The sequence below is a fragment of the Rhipicephalus microplus genome, chromosome X (genome assembly GCF_043290135.1).
Source record: "Rhipicephalus microplus isolate Deutch F79 chromosome X, USDA_Rmic, whole genome shotgun sequence".
Classification (NCBI taxonomy): domain Eukaryota; kingdom Metazoa; phylum Arthropoda; class Arachnida; order Ixodida; family Ixodidae; genus Rhipicephalus; species Rhipicephalus microplus.
In genome coordinates, this window is record NC_134710.1 from 145,332,731 (window position 1) to 145,348,414 (window position 15,684).

The following is a 15,684-nucleotide window of genomic DNA, read 5'->3' on the forward strand; positions in this document are numbered from 1 at the left end:
GCGTCTGTCAGCCGGTTCGTGCTTCCGTCTGTCCGTGCATTCGTCCACGAGTCCGTCCGTCCATCAATCTGTGTCTGTTCGTGCATCCATCCGTCCATACCTCCGCACGTCTTTCCATTCGTCCGTCCATCTAGTGAACACTTCAACTACCGCAATCTCCCATCTTGCATCCCCTGTGGCAGATACCCGCTCTAGAGCGAGTATGTGCCACCTACGTCGCTACGTACTACTATATACATCCATACATAGAAGGAATGGACAGACCCACGTCTTAAAGAGCTTCGCCCCTAAAAAATTTTCGGTTGGGGGGGTGATTTCAATGATAATTTAAGCACGTTCGGATGTGTGTTTGTATGTCTGTGCTTATATATGCACATGGATAACTGAAAATGGGACTGCAAGGCGGTGGGTGGGTTAAGTGACTCCTCTTTCCTTTCTGGCTACGCTGCTTGTGACGACGCCGAGATGAGCCACCAAGTTGTTGAAAAGTATACAACAGACAATAATTCGTTACACACAATAGAAATTATAGACTGTCTAGTTGGCTGCCAATTCTTAAAGGGATACTAAAGCCAAATAACAATTTGCATCAGAGCTAAAGCTCAATGTATGACGTGAAAGCTCAACGTATGACAACATCTAAAACGGCAATATCAACAGCAGTGCCCTAGTTACTGAGAAATGGAGATAAATGCATAAGAATACATGTGCCGCAGTAGGACATTCTCAAAATGATCCCAATGACATTAGACGAACTGCCTACAATTAATCACTAGTAATGATTGATATGTAAAGTTTACCGTCCCCAAACCACCATATGATTATGAGAGACACGGTAGTGGAGGGCTACAGAAATTTCGACTACCTGGGGTTCTTTAATGTGCACCTAAATCTGAGCACACGGGCTTACATTTCCACCTCCATCGGAAATGCAGCCGTAGCAGCCAGGATTCTATCCCGCGACCCGCCGGTCAGCAGTCGAGTACCTTAGCCACTAGACCACCACGGCGGGGAATTAATCACAAGTAATCATCTATCTGCACTAAATAAGGAACCTTCTATGCATCAAGGGGCGCAATAAAATACTGCTTGTTCATTTCTGTTTGATTATTGAAAAAAATAATCGCTGGACATTACTATGGAGAATGGCGCGAGGGGTTCAAAAACTCATTTTTCGCGTGGTTACACTGGACAGGTCGTGCCATCTAGCGGGGCCCAGTTGAACCGAACATCAGCCATCTCGGAGCTAATGGCAGAAAATTTATCTATGGCCGTTGGTGCTGCTGTGGCTCCCGCTGCTTTCGTTCTGCTGCTACTAGTGTCGGCGGCCACACAGAAAAGCCTTGCAATGTTGTGCATAGCAACCGTGACGCGAGATGGTCCTCTTCTTGAGGCGGGTAATTGGAAGTGCGCTAACACAATGCGAATCACTAAAACGCGATTTTATTTTAGAATAAGGCCTTCCTTGGCACAAAAGTAACAATACTAGGTTTCTGGATCACCACTTCAACAATTAACGTCAACTTAATAGTTGCCTTTAGTGTCCCTTTAACTTTTATAAAGTCGTTTTTCACTTGTGTAGTCATATGCCAGGCTTTGGGTCTTGGTGAGCAGTGTGCTCTTTTGAAAGCCGGAAAAAAATTAAGCATTTGTATTACGATAACATTGATCAGTGTTCTGCATCAATGCTACTAGCATGCTATAAGATCTATATACTGAACATGATTAAACATTTTTATTGAGTGTATAAAAGACACCTTCAGTATTTGCATAACTCCCCAGAATAGTAGAATTTGCGACTTTAAATCTCTAAAAACTATATGGCTCATCTGGAAGTCACCACATTGACCCAATTCATTGTAGCACACCTCTTTTGGCAATGGAGTGCAGATGATAACCCAATTGCCATTTCGATTGCTCTGTAGAGATCACCAAGCTTACTGTCTGTATCCCAGGTCAGTGGGCTTCCGCTGCAGATTGCCCTTGCGAGTGCGTCATGAAGCTTGAGTAACGTAGGCAAAAAACTGGTAGAGATACATAATTTCAAAAAATGTCTTTCAAGTTTTTTTTTTTTTTTTCTAAGTAATACCCTTCAGTAACTTTTTCTAAGTTCAGCTAATACATAAAGCTTTCAAATGAGATATCGGGCACATTTTTAGTCCAACCATCAAGGCAATTGTTTTGGTGCTGAATACAGAGCTCTACCCTCAAAAAAGAAAAACTAAATCCACATTTTTTTTCCAGGCTATATGCTATAGCTGCAGTGCTTAAATTATTTTTAATTTGTAGCATGTCAAACAGGCCGCGAGCACATACCTTATATGTGTCCTTTGAGCTTGCTATGTTCCCGGGAAAAAATCCCAAGTTCAGCAACTTCATTCGATATTGCTCGAGAGAAAGCCATCGAAGAATTTATATCCAAAAGTAATTATTTTTACAGTTAGACCACTTCATTAACTTGCCGCAAACATCATTTTATCAAGAGAATTTTAAAATTGTATCTTGAAAAAAATTGTTGCTTGATGCCCTCTAGCTCAGTCGGCACCTAACTACAGACTCTCATAAATAGGGAGAAAAAAATTTGGCAACATAAATAAATGACCAGCACGAGTTTCGGACTTGGAGAAACGTGTGGAAGTTTTTCCAGCCATATTCGTGATGGTCGGAAAAACGCTGAATGATTTGGCATGGAATGACCATATGCCCACATTTGTCTTTAGCATCATTGTCCCTTTCTTATAAAGGAATTCGACTGTAGTCAACTGATCTAGCCATAGTTGTTAAAATGAAACACTGAAAAATGATGTTCCATAATTTATAAATGAACCCTTGCCATATTTATAAATAAAAAACTACATAAAGTAGTAAACATAATCTGGGGTTTTACATCCCAAAACCCCAATATGATTATGAGAGATGCCGTTGTGAAGGGCTCAGAGAATTTTTATTATCTGTTTTTCTTCAACGTGCAGAGAAAAACAATGTATGAAGAAAAAATGAATGAAGATGGACAATTGATAGAAACAAACCCTTGTGGCTGTCAGATGTTTTTGGTACCATTATCAAATTGCTTTTAGTGCCCCGGAACGGTTTTGCTCCTAACATTGTATATTGTTTTGCTTTTATTCATACAACAAAAACCATCTTTGTTTTTGAAGATTTAGACTACCATATCCCTCCCCCCCCCCCAAATAACTTCGAAAAATGGATAATAAAAATGTTATACTGCAAGTCATAAGCAACATCACAATTCAAAATGGGCATCAATACCCAAATAAACTCCTCTCAAAGAAATTTAGGCTTGCAGTGGGCTCTGACGGGTGTACCATTACTTTGGTAATTGAAATGAGATAATAAATTGGTTTATTATTCAAGAACCCCAACTGGACTATCTAGTAAACCTGAATGATACTGCTCACTCTCGGGCGCGCGCACTATCCCTCCGAGCTGGGGAGGACGTAGGTCCACAGGTTGGCAGTGAGATGTTCAGGGACGCTTTACTTACATTCAGTGAAGTGGCTTAGCACTACCAGTTGAGTAGGCAGTCATTTGCTTCTCCGCACAGCAAGTTGTCTAGACCTCGGGCCATCACGTTTAGAATGCTCCAGACCCGGTCCTACGAAAGCCTATCTTTCCTCAGCATGGTGTCCAGAGAGGCTTTTGATTCTGCTTGTCCTGATTGTGGTGAGGTAAGTAACTTAGCACATATGCTCTGGCAGTGCCCCTCATTACGGAGCCCAAGTCGGCTCACAGAAGAGGATTGGGATTCTGCCTTACGAAGTTCAAGTTGCTACTAGAACTACAGGCTGTCCAGAGAGCCCACGATGCGGCGGTGGGGCTAGATCTCCCCGATCCTACATGGGAGCGGCCCGCGACGTTGCTCTAAAGGAGCAGCATTTCTCAGGACCCAATAAAGTTCTTTGTCTTTCTCAAAAGCAAAATATACACAAAAAGGAAAAATGATTAGCTTTCCAAAGAATGTTTCCTTTAATTTGGAACACCTAAACAGCAGCATAAAATCTTCAGAATCCAAATCGTATAACAACATACTTTGCTGAGCTAAGTGGTTAATAATCGTGAATTCTGAATAGTGCGGAAAAAGAAATGATGAGTGGTGTTTTATGGTGCAAGGTCAATTTGATGGCCAAAGAGCGCCCGTAGACAAAGAAAGAACACTGATTTATGACGAGCAATGAAGCATCAGTACTTGTCCTGTGTATCAAGTTCACAGCAACCACATGTCCTTCATCCTTCACATATGCAAAACTCCCTCACTAAAAAATATAAATTTGTAGCCATCCCTTAATGCACGACTAGCCGTCCTGGCTTTACCAGCTTATAATGACAAACGTAATTCCTGAAATACTATAAATTGTACTTTTCTCCTTCAATACATGGTAGACAAAACAACCTTAACAAATAAGTCCAGTTAATGAAAACAAAATTTGAAATGCTGGCTCGCCCCCTGATAGCTCACATGGACTGTTAGGATCATACTAGCTTTCTCTAACTAATTGAAGAAGTATATTGCTTGTGCAACCAAAGGTAGCATGTCAACATATCCTGCATCAGCTGCTCACAATGATGCTGACAGTGAGTGATGCTCCCGGAGTTTCACCCTTTCAACATGCTGTGACAATACTGGTCTAGCTTACTTCGGGGCAGGAAGAACTTTTTCAAAGGAGGGAAAATTTTTTTTTTTTGCTTTCGGAGACGTAAATAGGGGCTCTCACAGCAGTAACCTGTAGAAGCCACTGCGAGAAACTACTATTAAAATTAGATTAGAAGCAAAAGGAAAGGTGTCAAAGCCCTTTGAAATCTAATCCTGGCAACACCCCTATTGATGTTCATCATAATATATAAATATTAAAAAGTACAGTTTTATTTAAACTTAAATTATTTTTTGAAAGAAATATACTTTCTTAGTGCGCAAGGAACGTTTCAGAAAGAGAACGAGAGGACAATAAGATTGTCCTCTTTGCCTCTTTCTGAAACGTTTCCTGCGCACTAAGAAAGTATATTTCTTTCAAAAATGCAATACCGACCATCCCAAGTAGCCAGTCTTTTACTTAAATTATGATTAACTAACCCAGCCTCCAACAAAACTACTGTTGGGGGAATTGCTTCATTGTCAACATAGGACCATTGAGGAAAGCATTCGCATTGGCAGAGGATAGGGGGCAATGAAGAATATCTCTAATGCTAACACGTGTAAAGCGCTGCAGCTGAACTGCAAATAAGATTGAAAGGCCTTCGTCACCGCGAGCACTGATAAGTCACCAAATGATGAGTACTACAGATTTCGCACAGTGTATATAAATGGGCATTACATTGCTGTCACCAGATTTCGCACAGTGTATATAAATGGGCATTACATTGCTGTCACCACTACGGATAAACACAACAGCAGTAGCGTGGCTCGGCTTGGCACTTTATAAACATTACATATGTACTCCTATGATACATCCGTCACAATGGTTTAACGTCAATTGTGGTTAAATACCATCTGCTGAAGTTCATTTATGTAGCAGTGTCCAGGGCTACCATCCTCGCGAGCACCAGCGCTTTATATCAGCTTACCACTTCTGGTAGCGCTAATATCCACGCTGCTGTTGGCCTCGTTACGCAACTGTAAACTGATTATATAAAACATATACGGCTGTTTAACGTGTGTTTGTGTGTACATTTGTACTTATCTTTAGCACCACTTCATAATATTTCACTCAATAAAAAAACTACCAGCACAGTCATCTTCCGTTGAGATACTTCGCATTACATCCATTCCTATGGTACGTGGAATCTGGTGAATTTTTTTTTTCATCCTTTCCTTTTATTATACAGCATATCATGCATGAGGAATGATAATATTATTGCTGTGCCTGGACATTATACAGTCTACCGCACCAATGCCAACAGAAACTTTTCACTTGTAGTGTTGGTATTATGAAGTCTTGGTTTGGAAGACCTTTATTAGGCCCAAGGAACCGGCAGCCGACAGCGGAGATGCACGAACCAAGATGATGATGATACGTGACAACGATGAGGATGCATGAGCAATACATGATAATGATGATAATGTACAGATGAAGAGGATTGGTATACTAAATGCCCACACTGATTCCCCCGACGCGAGAGCGGCCAGCCTGGCCGCGGCAAGTCAAGGGGACAAAGAACGTCGCATGAAGGGCTTCATACGGGAGACATGGACGACTTCAGTAGTTCGATAACGGCGATCTGCTGGGGCTACAAGTGGCGTCACGCGATAATTTACTGGTGAAGTTTCTTCAAGAACTGTGTACGGCCCGATAAATCGTGGCTGGAACTTGTCGCACAAACCAGGTGTGCGAATAGGCGTCAAAAGGAGCACTTCGTCTCCAGGTTGAAAGGATACATCACGATGCGATTCATCATAAACTAGCTTTCTGTCTTGCTGGCGGGCTTCAGTGTTTATACGAGCTCGTTGGCGGCACTGTGCGAGTCGTGAAACGTATTCCTCTGAAGAGGATGGAGATGAATTCGCTTGGCAGGTAAAGAAAGAGACGTCCAGCAAAGAAGTAGGGGAGCGTCCATAAACTAGGTAAAATGGTGAGTAGCCGGTTGTCCGCTGAATAGCCGTATTGTAGGCGAAAGGGACGAATGGTAGAACTACATCCCAGTTTTTGTGGTCTGGTTGAATGTAGGCGGCGATCATGTCAGCAAGAGTGCGGTGGAATCGCTCAGTGAGGCCGTTAGTTTGGGGATGATAACTAGAGGCAGTCTTGTAAGTTGTGCCAGAGGCGCAAAGAAGTTCGTTCACTAGTTGTGAAAGGATGGCCCTTCCATGGTCGCTGAGCAATACACGTGGAGCACCAGGACACAGTATAATGGCTCGGAGGATGAAGTCGGCAATTTCAGAAGCTGAACCGGTAGTGACAGATGCCGTCTCGGCGTAGCGCGTCAAATGGTTAACGGCTGTTACTATCCATCGGTTTCCAGCAGCACTGACTGGAAGGGGGCCATAAAGATCGATGCCTACAACTTCGAATGGTGTGGCTGGGCATGGAAGAGGCTGTAGTGTACCGGCTGGAGCAGATGTGAGTAGTTTTCTACATTAGCAGGTAGTGCAGGACCCAACGTACCGAGCTACACTAGTGGTAATACCTGGCCAATAAAACCGACTTCGAAGGCGATCGTAGGTTTTGTGGTAACCAAGGTGACCAGCCGTCGGATGGTCATGAAGTGCTCTGAGGACTTCGGACCGAAGCGATCGGGGTACAACGGGAACCCAGCACTGACCGTCAGGATGGTAAATTTTGTGGTACAGCACCGAGTTGTCCAGCTTAAACTGCGAGAGTTGGCGACGGAGCCTCGCATTAGGTGGACGGGAACTGCCAGTGAGGTAGCCTATAATACGTCGACAGTATGGGTCAGCCAGCTGTCGAGAAGAAAAATCGTGCGGGTCGTCCGAAGGCAGCTGGTCCATAGGGGCGAGAGAGGAAACCGCCGTAGACGTGGACTCCGAGGGCGTGTTGTGCAAATTGATTGCGGAAAGCCCGAGTGGAGTCGCTGGTAGTGGGCAGCGAGAAAGAGCGTCGGCGTCACTATGCTTCCTGCCACACTTGTATACGATGGCAAAATCATACTCTTGTAGGCGTAAAATCCAGCGGCCGAGGCGTCCCGACAAGTTCTTGAGTGTCGAAAGCCAACATAAAGCGTGGTGGTCGGTCACAATGATGAAATGGCGGCCGTGAAGATAGGGACGAAATTTCTGCACTGACCAAACGACGGCAAGGCACTCCTTCTCGGTGATCGTGTAGTTCCTCTCGGCTGCGGAGAGGACGCGGCTGGCGTACGCAACGACTCGCTCTCGCGAAGAGTTGTCGCGCAGGAGGAGGACGGCTCCTAAACCGTGGCCGCTAGCGTCCGTATGGAGGAAGGTCGGTGCACCATCGTGAAAATGAGAAAGTACAGGATCGGTCGTGAGGGCACTCTTCAACCTGTCGAAAGCCGATTCACAATCCTGAGACAACTGAAAGGGCGTACCAGAAGCAAGTAGCTTATGGAGTGGTGCGGCTATGGAGGCAAAGTTTTGTATGAATCGCCGAAAGTAAGAGGCGAGACCAAGAAAACTTCGCAAATCTTTCGGCTTCTCAGGGCGAGGGAAGCGAAGCACCGCAGCAGTTTTCTCAGGGTCTGGACGAATTCCGTCCTTGCTCACAACATGACCGAGGACCTTGATAGATCTGCTGGCGAAAAAGCACTTCTTGGTGTTAATTTGAAGACCAGCGCCCGCAAGGCAAGTCAGGATCTCGTCCAAGCGTTGCAGATGTTGAGGAAACGTCGATGAAAAGACAACAATGTCATCGAGGTAACATAGGCAAGTCTTCCATTTCAGGGCACGCAGCACGGTGTCAATCAAGCGCTCAAAAGTTGCGGGCGCATTGCATAAACCAAACGGCATAACATTGAATTCGTATAGGCCGTCCGGGGTTGCAAACGCGGTTTTTTCTTTGTCATCTTCGTGCATGGGGATTTGCCAATAGCCGGAACGCAAGTCGAGGCTTAAAAAGAATTCAGCACCTTGTAAGGAATCGAGGGCGTCGTCGATATGTGGCATGGGGTATACGTCCTTCCTAGTGATCTTATCGAGTGCTCGGTAATCGACGCAAAATCGTACGGAACCGTCTTTTTTACGCACCAGAACCACTGGAGACGACCAAGGACTGGTTGAGGGTCGGATTATCTCCCGTTGCAGCATATCGTCTACGTTTTCCTCAATGATTTTCCGTTCGGCTAGGGAGACACGGTACGGACGACGATGCACAATGGATGTTCCGTCGGTCTGAATACGATGTGCTGTAGCAGTTGTCTGACCCAGGCTAGATGAATGAACGTCAAAAGAGTTTGCATGCTTTTGCAACAAATCAAGCAGCTGCTGCTTCTGTGAGTCTGTCAAGTCCTTGTTGATGGCTGCTGTAAAGGCCGAGGAAGCAGCATGATCTCCAAGATGGCCTTTAGGGGAGGCAGGGGTAAGAGGCACGACGCACACAGGCTCCAGATCGGCAACGCAGGCGACAGTAGTGCCCCGCGGCAGTAAAATTTTATCTGGTGTGGTATTCGTAGCAGCGAGGACAGCCGATCCATTGTTGAAGCGAGCCACACCTGATGCAAGAGCTATGCCTTTATTAAGGCAACGGGGCGATGGAGTGACCAAAATGTCACCAGAGTCAACGTCGTTGGACAAAACAGTGACTAATTGATGTTAATTTGGGGGTAACTCGATGTCTACAGCAGCGACGAGTCGAAGTGGCCTGTAGGTTTCGTCACTAAGCGAGTGGTCTGTGTCAGTCAGATGGACGACACGTTGTGCACAACAAATAGCCGCGGAAGCAGATGAAAGAAAGTCCCAAGCCTAAAATGAGTTCGTGGGAGCGCGGGGATAGCACAGCGAATTGTATATGATGAAGAGTGTCGTCGATTAGCACACGGGCAGTACAGAGAGCGGAAGGGCGAATCATTGTTCCCTGGGCTGTAACCAGTGTTGGTCCATCATAAGGCGTGGTGACTTTTCGAAGACGGGTACACAAATCAGCACGAATAATAGAAAACCCAGCCCCAGTGTCCACCAAAGCATCAACGTCCACTCCCTCAACTGAGACTGCAATCATATTGTAAGGGCGCGCTGGAGGAATTGGAGTACTGTGTTGGAATGCAGTTTGTTCTCCAAAAACTGCATCGCTTAGTTTTCCGGACGCCGATCAGAAGCGAGGGAAGCAGGCTGAAGAGGAGCGACGGTAGGGCGATGATGAACGGCGTCTAGTTGATCGATGACTACTGCGCAGTTCACCGGATGGTGGCGGAGATGGAGACCGACGCGGCGGTGACGAATAACGACGGCCCTGGTACAAGGCTCCTGCGGTATAGTCTCGTTCGCGTATGTCGTACCCTCGGCGCTCATCTTGCTGGCACTTGCGGCAAAAGCGTGAAATGTGACCACGATAGCCGCAATAATAGCACGTAGGGCGAGTCGATCGATAAGGAGGGTACTAGCTTGTGTTAGATGCACCGGGAGAGAGAGCAGTGAGAGGGACAGATGATGGCTCAGGCGGTGGTGATGGAAAGCTCGTGGGAAAGCTTCTGGGAGGTGCGGCAGCAACCGACGCGTACGTTGGTGGCGGCGACGTCGAGCTGACGGTGCCTGATGGTGCGGCAACGGCATGCGAGAACGATGGGAGAGTACGAGCGACAGTGGGCTGCAAGTGGGCCATGTGAATCATGGACGTGAGCTCCTCCCTGATGACATCCCGCAATGACGTTGAAGAAGACTGAATGGGACACACTGAAGGTAGTGTGAATCCCATTGATTCTAATTCTTCGCGTATAATCACCCTTATTGTGTCTCGTAGGTTTGGATCTGCCGTAATACGGGCCGCGTCACTGTCCGGTTGTAGGCGCATAGGCGCTGACAGATTGTCGCAACGTCAGCAACAGTAGCTGGATTCTGGATTGCAAGGGCATTGAATGCGACGGGTGCAATCCCCTTAAGAAGCTGGCGTACCTTGTCTGACTCTGTCATTGGGGTTTCAACCCGGCGGCAAAGTGAAAGGACATCCTCGATGTAGGATGTATACGACTCCCCGATGTGCTGTTTCCGAGCCGCGAGAGCTTTCTTTGTGAGAGCCGAACGAACAGTCGGTGTGCCAAAGACATGGCGAAGCTGATCTTTGAAGGCTGACCAGTCGGGGATGTCGATGAAGTGGTTGAGGAACCACGTCTTCGCGACAACCGTGAGGTAGAATGACACGTAAGCGAGTTTGTAGGTGTTATCCCACAGGTTAGCAGCGCCGACACGTTCGAAATCGTCCAGCCATTCCTCCACATCTTCCCCGCGCATACCGGCGAAGGGATGGGGCTCACGCTTGAGGCTGTTAATGACGTGGAAAGGTGCGGCACGCGGTGGCGGAGTGAGAACGGTTGCAGCACCGACCCCTTCTTGGTGCGACATATTTCCGGACACCTGGCCCAAGCGGCGACCTGAACGTAGCTCCAGGGGGTAGAGTGGTCGAGAGGATGACAAGGGATCTAACAGCACACTCCACCACGTATGAAGTCTTGGTTTGGAAGACCTTTATTAGGCCCGAGGAACCGGCAGCCGACAGCGGAGATGCACGAACCAAGATGATGATACGTGACAACGATGAGGATGCATGAGCAATACATGATAATGATGATAATGTACAGATGAAGAGGATTGGTATACTAAATGCCCACAGTATTCATAATGTGGAAATAATGAACAAAAATGCTGTTAACATATTTGCATCAGTCCAGACAAAAATGTTACCATGATTGGCAAAATTGCTGTGCAGATATTTTGGCACGTGAACAGCCCTTAAAGGGAAGAAGGTTTTTACATGCTTCTTCTATGACAAACATAGTGAGCAGAGGAGTGTAAAAGGAGGAGTAAAAAATCATGCTCAATGCGACTAAACCTCCAAAACACTTGGGCATACATTCAAACACTAGGGCATACATGAACATCACAGAAATTCCAAGTACTGAAACAAGACAAAGACAACGAATAAGAAATGTGTGGCATCCCTTCTTCATCCTTCTAACATTTCAAAGTTTGAAATTTCTGCCTACTCCCAGAACATCTAGCACCGTACTGTACACCAAGTATATCGAAACAGCATGCCTCTGGCATATCCGATTGTCAACGAAACGAAATGTGAGCAGTGGTTTGGTTAATAATGCCTGTCTGGCTGCCAGCCATTAGAAACGTGGCTGCTAAAGCAATTATTTAATACTTTCACACAGAGATAGAATGAAGGTTGCACTGCTACAATGTAAGAAGCAGGGTGCTTAAATGTATCATGTCTTCCACTAATTCTATCATTAGGGATATAATTTATATGTATTGCATGTTTATTAGTACTTAACAAGATCACCCAAAAAATATTCATTTCCCAATATCAAAGCCTTTGGCCCATGCTTGCTGCCGATGACAAAGCAATAACAAAATTTGGAGAGTGCAATCCGACCCCGCACTGTATTGTAAGGAAATTAATGACTGGACGTATAACACTGCGCATTTCAAGCTATCCTAGAATGCCTACTGCATATAAAGTGGTTAGGTGCCCACTACGTGTCCACAAGGCAACATGCAAAACTATGCAGCTGCGTCCTGCAGGAGGCTGCATTTGTATCAAAACTGGCACAAGAGTTCCAACCTGCACCCAAACTAAACTTAAGGGCACTCAATAAAACAAGTAAAGAAATTAGTTAAGTATGACTTATGGGGTGAGCTTCAGTTGCACTAAAGAAAACTTAAAAGAAGAACAGTCAACAAAGCAGTGAAGTTCGTGTGTGTGCCCCTTTCTCGGGCAAAGCTCACGTCCTACGGTTTGGGCACAATGCTCGAATGCCTCCAGTCGTCGAGGTCCGCAACACCATAGTTTGATTGATTTGTAGGGTTTAACGTCCCAAAACCACCATATGATTATGAGAGACGCCGTAGTGGAGGGCTCCGAAATTTCGACCACCTGGGGTTCTTTAACGTGCACCCAAATCTGAGCACATGGGCCTACAACATTTCCGCCTCCATCTGAAATGCAGCCGCCGCAGCCGAGATTCGATCCCGCGACCTGCGGGTCAGCAGCCGAGTACCTTAGCCACTAGACCACCGCGGCGAGGCGCAACACCATAGTCATTGGGCCATTTAGCGCACCAGAGTCGCAGTCCGTGGCAAGCACTTGAAGTGGTATATTGGAGCCCCAAGCTCGTTGTGTAGACGTTCGCTGCTGTAGCTATCTGAGACCGCCGTAATGGCCTGCATCCACTTCCTGGTCGTACAGTACACTGACAGAGATGCTCCGGCCCACATCACTACGCGTTCATAAAGGCGCGCTTCACGGAAAACACCACCGTAGCCAGTTGAAGTATATGCTGAGCACCGGCATTCGCCGGCAGCTCGTTTTTATTTATCCCAGCCGCCGGCGCAGCAACGCCCGACCCCTCCGCCACCACTGTGTTGCATAAATGTCTCGTGATGCAACACATCAATGTCCCACATGTATATTCATTGCTTCCTGAAGAGGCTGCATAGCACAGGTCCATAACGGAGCCGTTGCAAAAAATGGATGTCCCACTCCACCAAAAGCCCACAGTGTCATGACCAGTATCATTCATATGCATGCATTCATACCTTATCCCACAGAGTGTGAGCTTGACAGCCGAGACAACGCGTCCACGTTTGGATTAAATTTTCCCTTTTTGTACATGATCATAACATTAAATCTTTGCAGTGCCAGAGCCCAGCGCATCAGCCGTGCACTTTGATGGGACATCAAAGTGAAGAACTTGAGAGGATTATGGTCAGTGACCGCTGTGACATTTGCACCAAAAAGCGTCATATTACGACGCTGTGATTCCCCCAATAACATCTCAAGCCCCTCGCTCAATCGTGGCACAATGGGTTTCGGCCGGTGTTAGTGTTTCACCGAAGAAAGCCCCCGGCATTTCCTTGTCTTTTTCATCGCCGTGTTTCTAGTGGGAGCAGGCGCCCTGTCAAATCCATTAGCAGAAACACTAATGTAAGCACGTAGTCGCGGTAATCATTACACAGCCCTAGAAAGCTCCCCAGTTCACGTTTGTTCCGCGGCCGAGAAATTCGAACTGCCAAAACCCTTTCTGGGCCGGGTGCCTGTTTAACCGAGCTTAGAATGCGGCCCATATATTTAACCTCCTGCCGTGCAAACTTGCATTTTGCAGCACTAGCGGCTAGTCCCACCTGGGCTATCATCTGTAGCCACTGCATTAAGAGATCTCTTCCAGCGTAAAAGTCCTTTTCTGCATGCTCCTCGGCAACACTGGCAGACTCCCAAACACCTCGTCGGTTTCAAACTTAACTCCCACCAAGCCTACCGTCGTTATGTGCTCACTCAACTCGTTTGCATCAACACTTCGACGGCTACCATCACCTAATTTGACTAAGTATGTGCACGGCCTCTCGCAGCAAACCACAGTTGCCGGTCCTGTCAATTTTAAAGCTAGGTTATCTCATTGCTATACTCCTGTATAGGAACTTGCTCCCTCTTTTGGAACTCCTTATTTTTAACTCTTAAATCATAATGGGCTGCAGATTTCGCTTGATTTGCAGCCTATATTTCTTCTGCTTCCTCATTAACCTCCTGGAGTCATTGTCCTTAATTTGTCCAAGTGTTCAAATGCAGAAGTATTAGGGCCCTTTGGCACTGCCTCCTCTCCTGACCTGGTTTTCGGTTGTGGCCGCCCCAGTTGATTTTACGGCTCACAAGGAACGCTATCGTTATGGTACAGTAACCCTTCAATTTCATTCGTTCTTTGAGGGCGTGCCCTTGCCTGTTCTAACATCTCTTTAAGGCTAGAATCAGCTGCCTGTCTCAGTCTGAAACGCTCACGTTCACTGACATCTGCATCGCACTCTAGCCAATCTGTTTGCTGCACCTCATTGCTGACGCTCACAGTCTCAACTTGTGCAGCAACTGGCATGGGTTCGTCATGCCCTTCAGCTTTCGGCACCACGTTCTCCACGATGGGGCGTTCATGAACAGCAGAAATTTTTTTCCAGTGACTGCTCGTACATATCTGGGGTTATGAGCGCGTCTACCTTTCTCGCAAGTTTGTCAGGGACCGTGCACAATATATCCACATCGCTTTTATCTCTACCGATATATCCGGGTTTCCTAAGCAATATCAGTGGAACATAGGCTAACTCAGCTATGGCATGCTCGCCAAAAGCCCCCGTCAATTTCAGTCTGGTTCCCGTCGGTCAATATCCCGGCACTACAGCCTTTATGATGACGCTTATCTCGGCACCGGATTCAAGGATCCCTTCAAACAATGACTGGCCGCATGCAAGGTGAATTGTTTCGATATAACGAAATATTAATGGTTTCACAACGTTCTCCTGAGCAATTACCTCCACACCGACTGTACTATAAGTGTCCTGATTTTCCTTCTGCACCAAATTTGCTTTAGCTGTCTGCGCCGTTGGACAGTCTCGGGCTAAATGCTCCACTGAATTACATACAAAGCAATCTGCTTTTCTTGTCAGTTTTCTTCGCCCCAACTAAAAACCTTCGCGCATCAAGGAGTGATTTCGTCTTCCCATCTCCTGCTATCTCACCAGAGTTGGCCAACCCTCTCTTACTCTCATCGAAGCTTTCTGCCTTTTCGGCGACCTTGAAAGCAAGCGTTATCTTGTTCGGGGTTTTGTTTTGAATGACAAATCCACGGGCTTCCGCATCTAAAGTGTCGCGAAGCCTGTCAGTTACTATTAAATTTCTAACTTGTTTGATGCTATCAACTTTGAGCCGTTTAGGGAGTAAATTAGGTAATTTTCAAGCCTCACTGCCAATTGTGACCATGTCTCATCTGTTCGTTTTTTCGAGTGAGTAAAGGGGCAACAATACTTTGCGGAAGACAGTCGGAGACCTTAAAGCGCCGTTTCTTTAAGGATGTTATAATCATTTCTTTCAACTGCGCTGAGTCAAACAAGCAAGCCCTGGCTCTCTCGTTTAGTCGGGGCAACATAAGCCCCGCTCTCCACTCAAGTGGTACATTATAGCAATCAAATGTGGCCTCGACGTCGTTGAACCACGATGAAACGAGTGATTTCTGCGTAGGCATGGGCACCAACACGTCTTTTAACAGGCTCGTGTA

The 15,684-nt window shown here is 46.4% G+C and overlaps 1 protein-coding gene across 15 annotated transcripts in view; it reads right to left on the reverse strand.

Moving 5' to 3' along the window:
• LOC119177004 (uncharacterized) overlaps positions 1 to 15,684 on the reverse strand; it is a 282,220-nt gene that overhangs the window by 252,289 nt on the left and 14,247 nt on the right. For 2 of the 15 annotated variants that reach the window (XM_075877937.1, XM_075877940.1), the window contains exon 1: positions 3,506 to 3,659. The exons of the other annotated variants lie outside the window; for them this stretch is intronic. The gene's annotated coding sequence lies outside the window, so the exon portion shown is untranslated. Of the gene's footprint in view, positions 1 to 3,505; positions 3,660 to 15,684 lie in introns of those variants that run through there. 15 annotated transcript variants of the gene reach the window in all.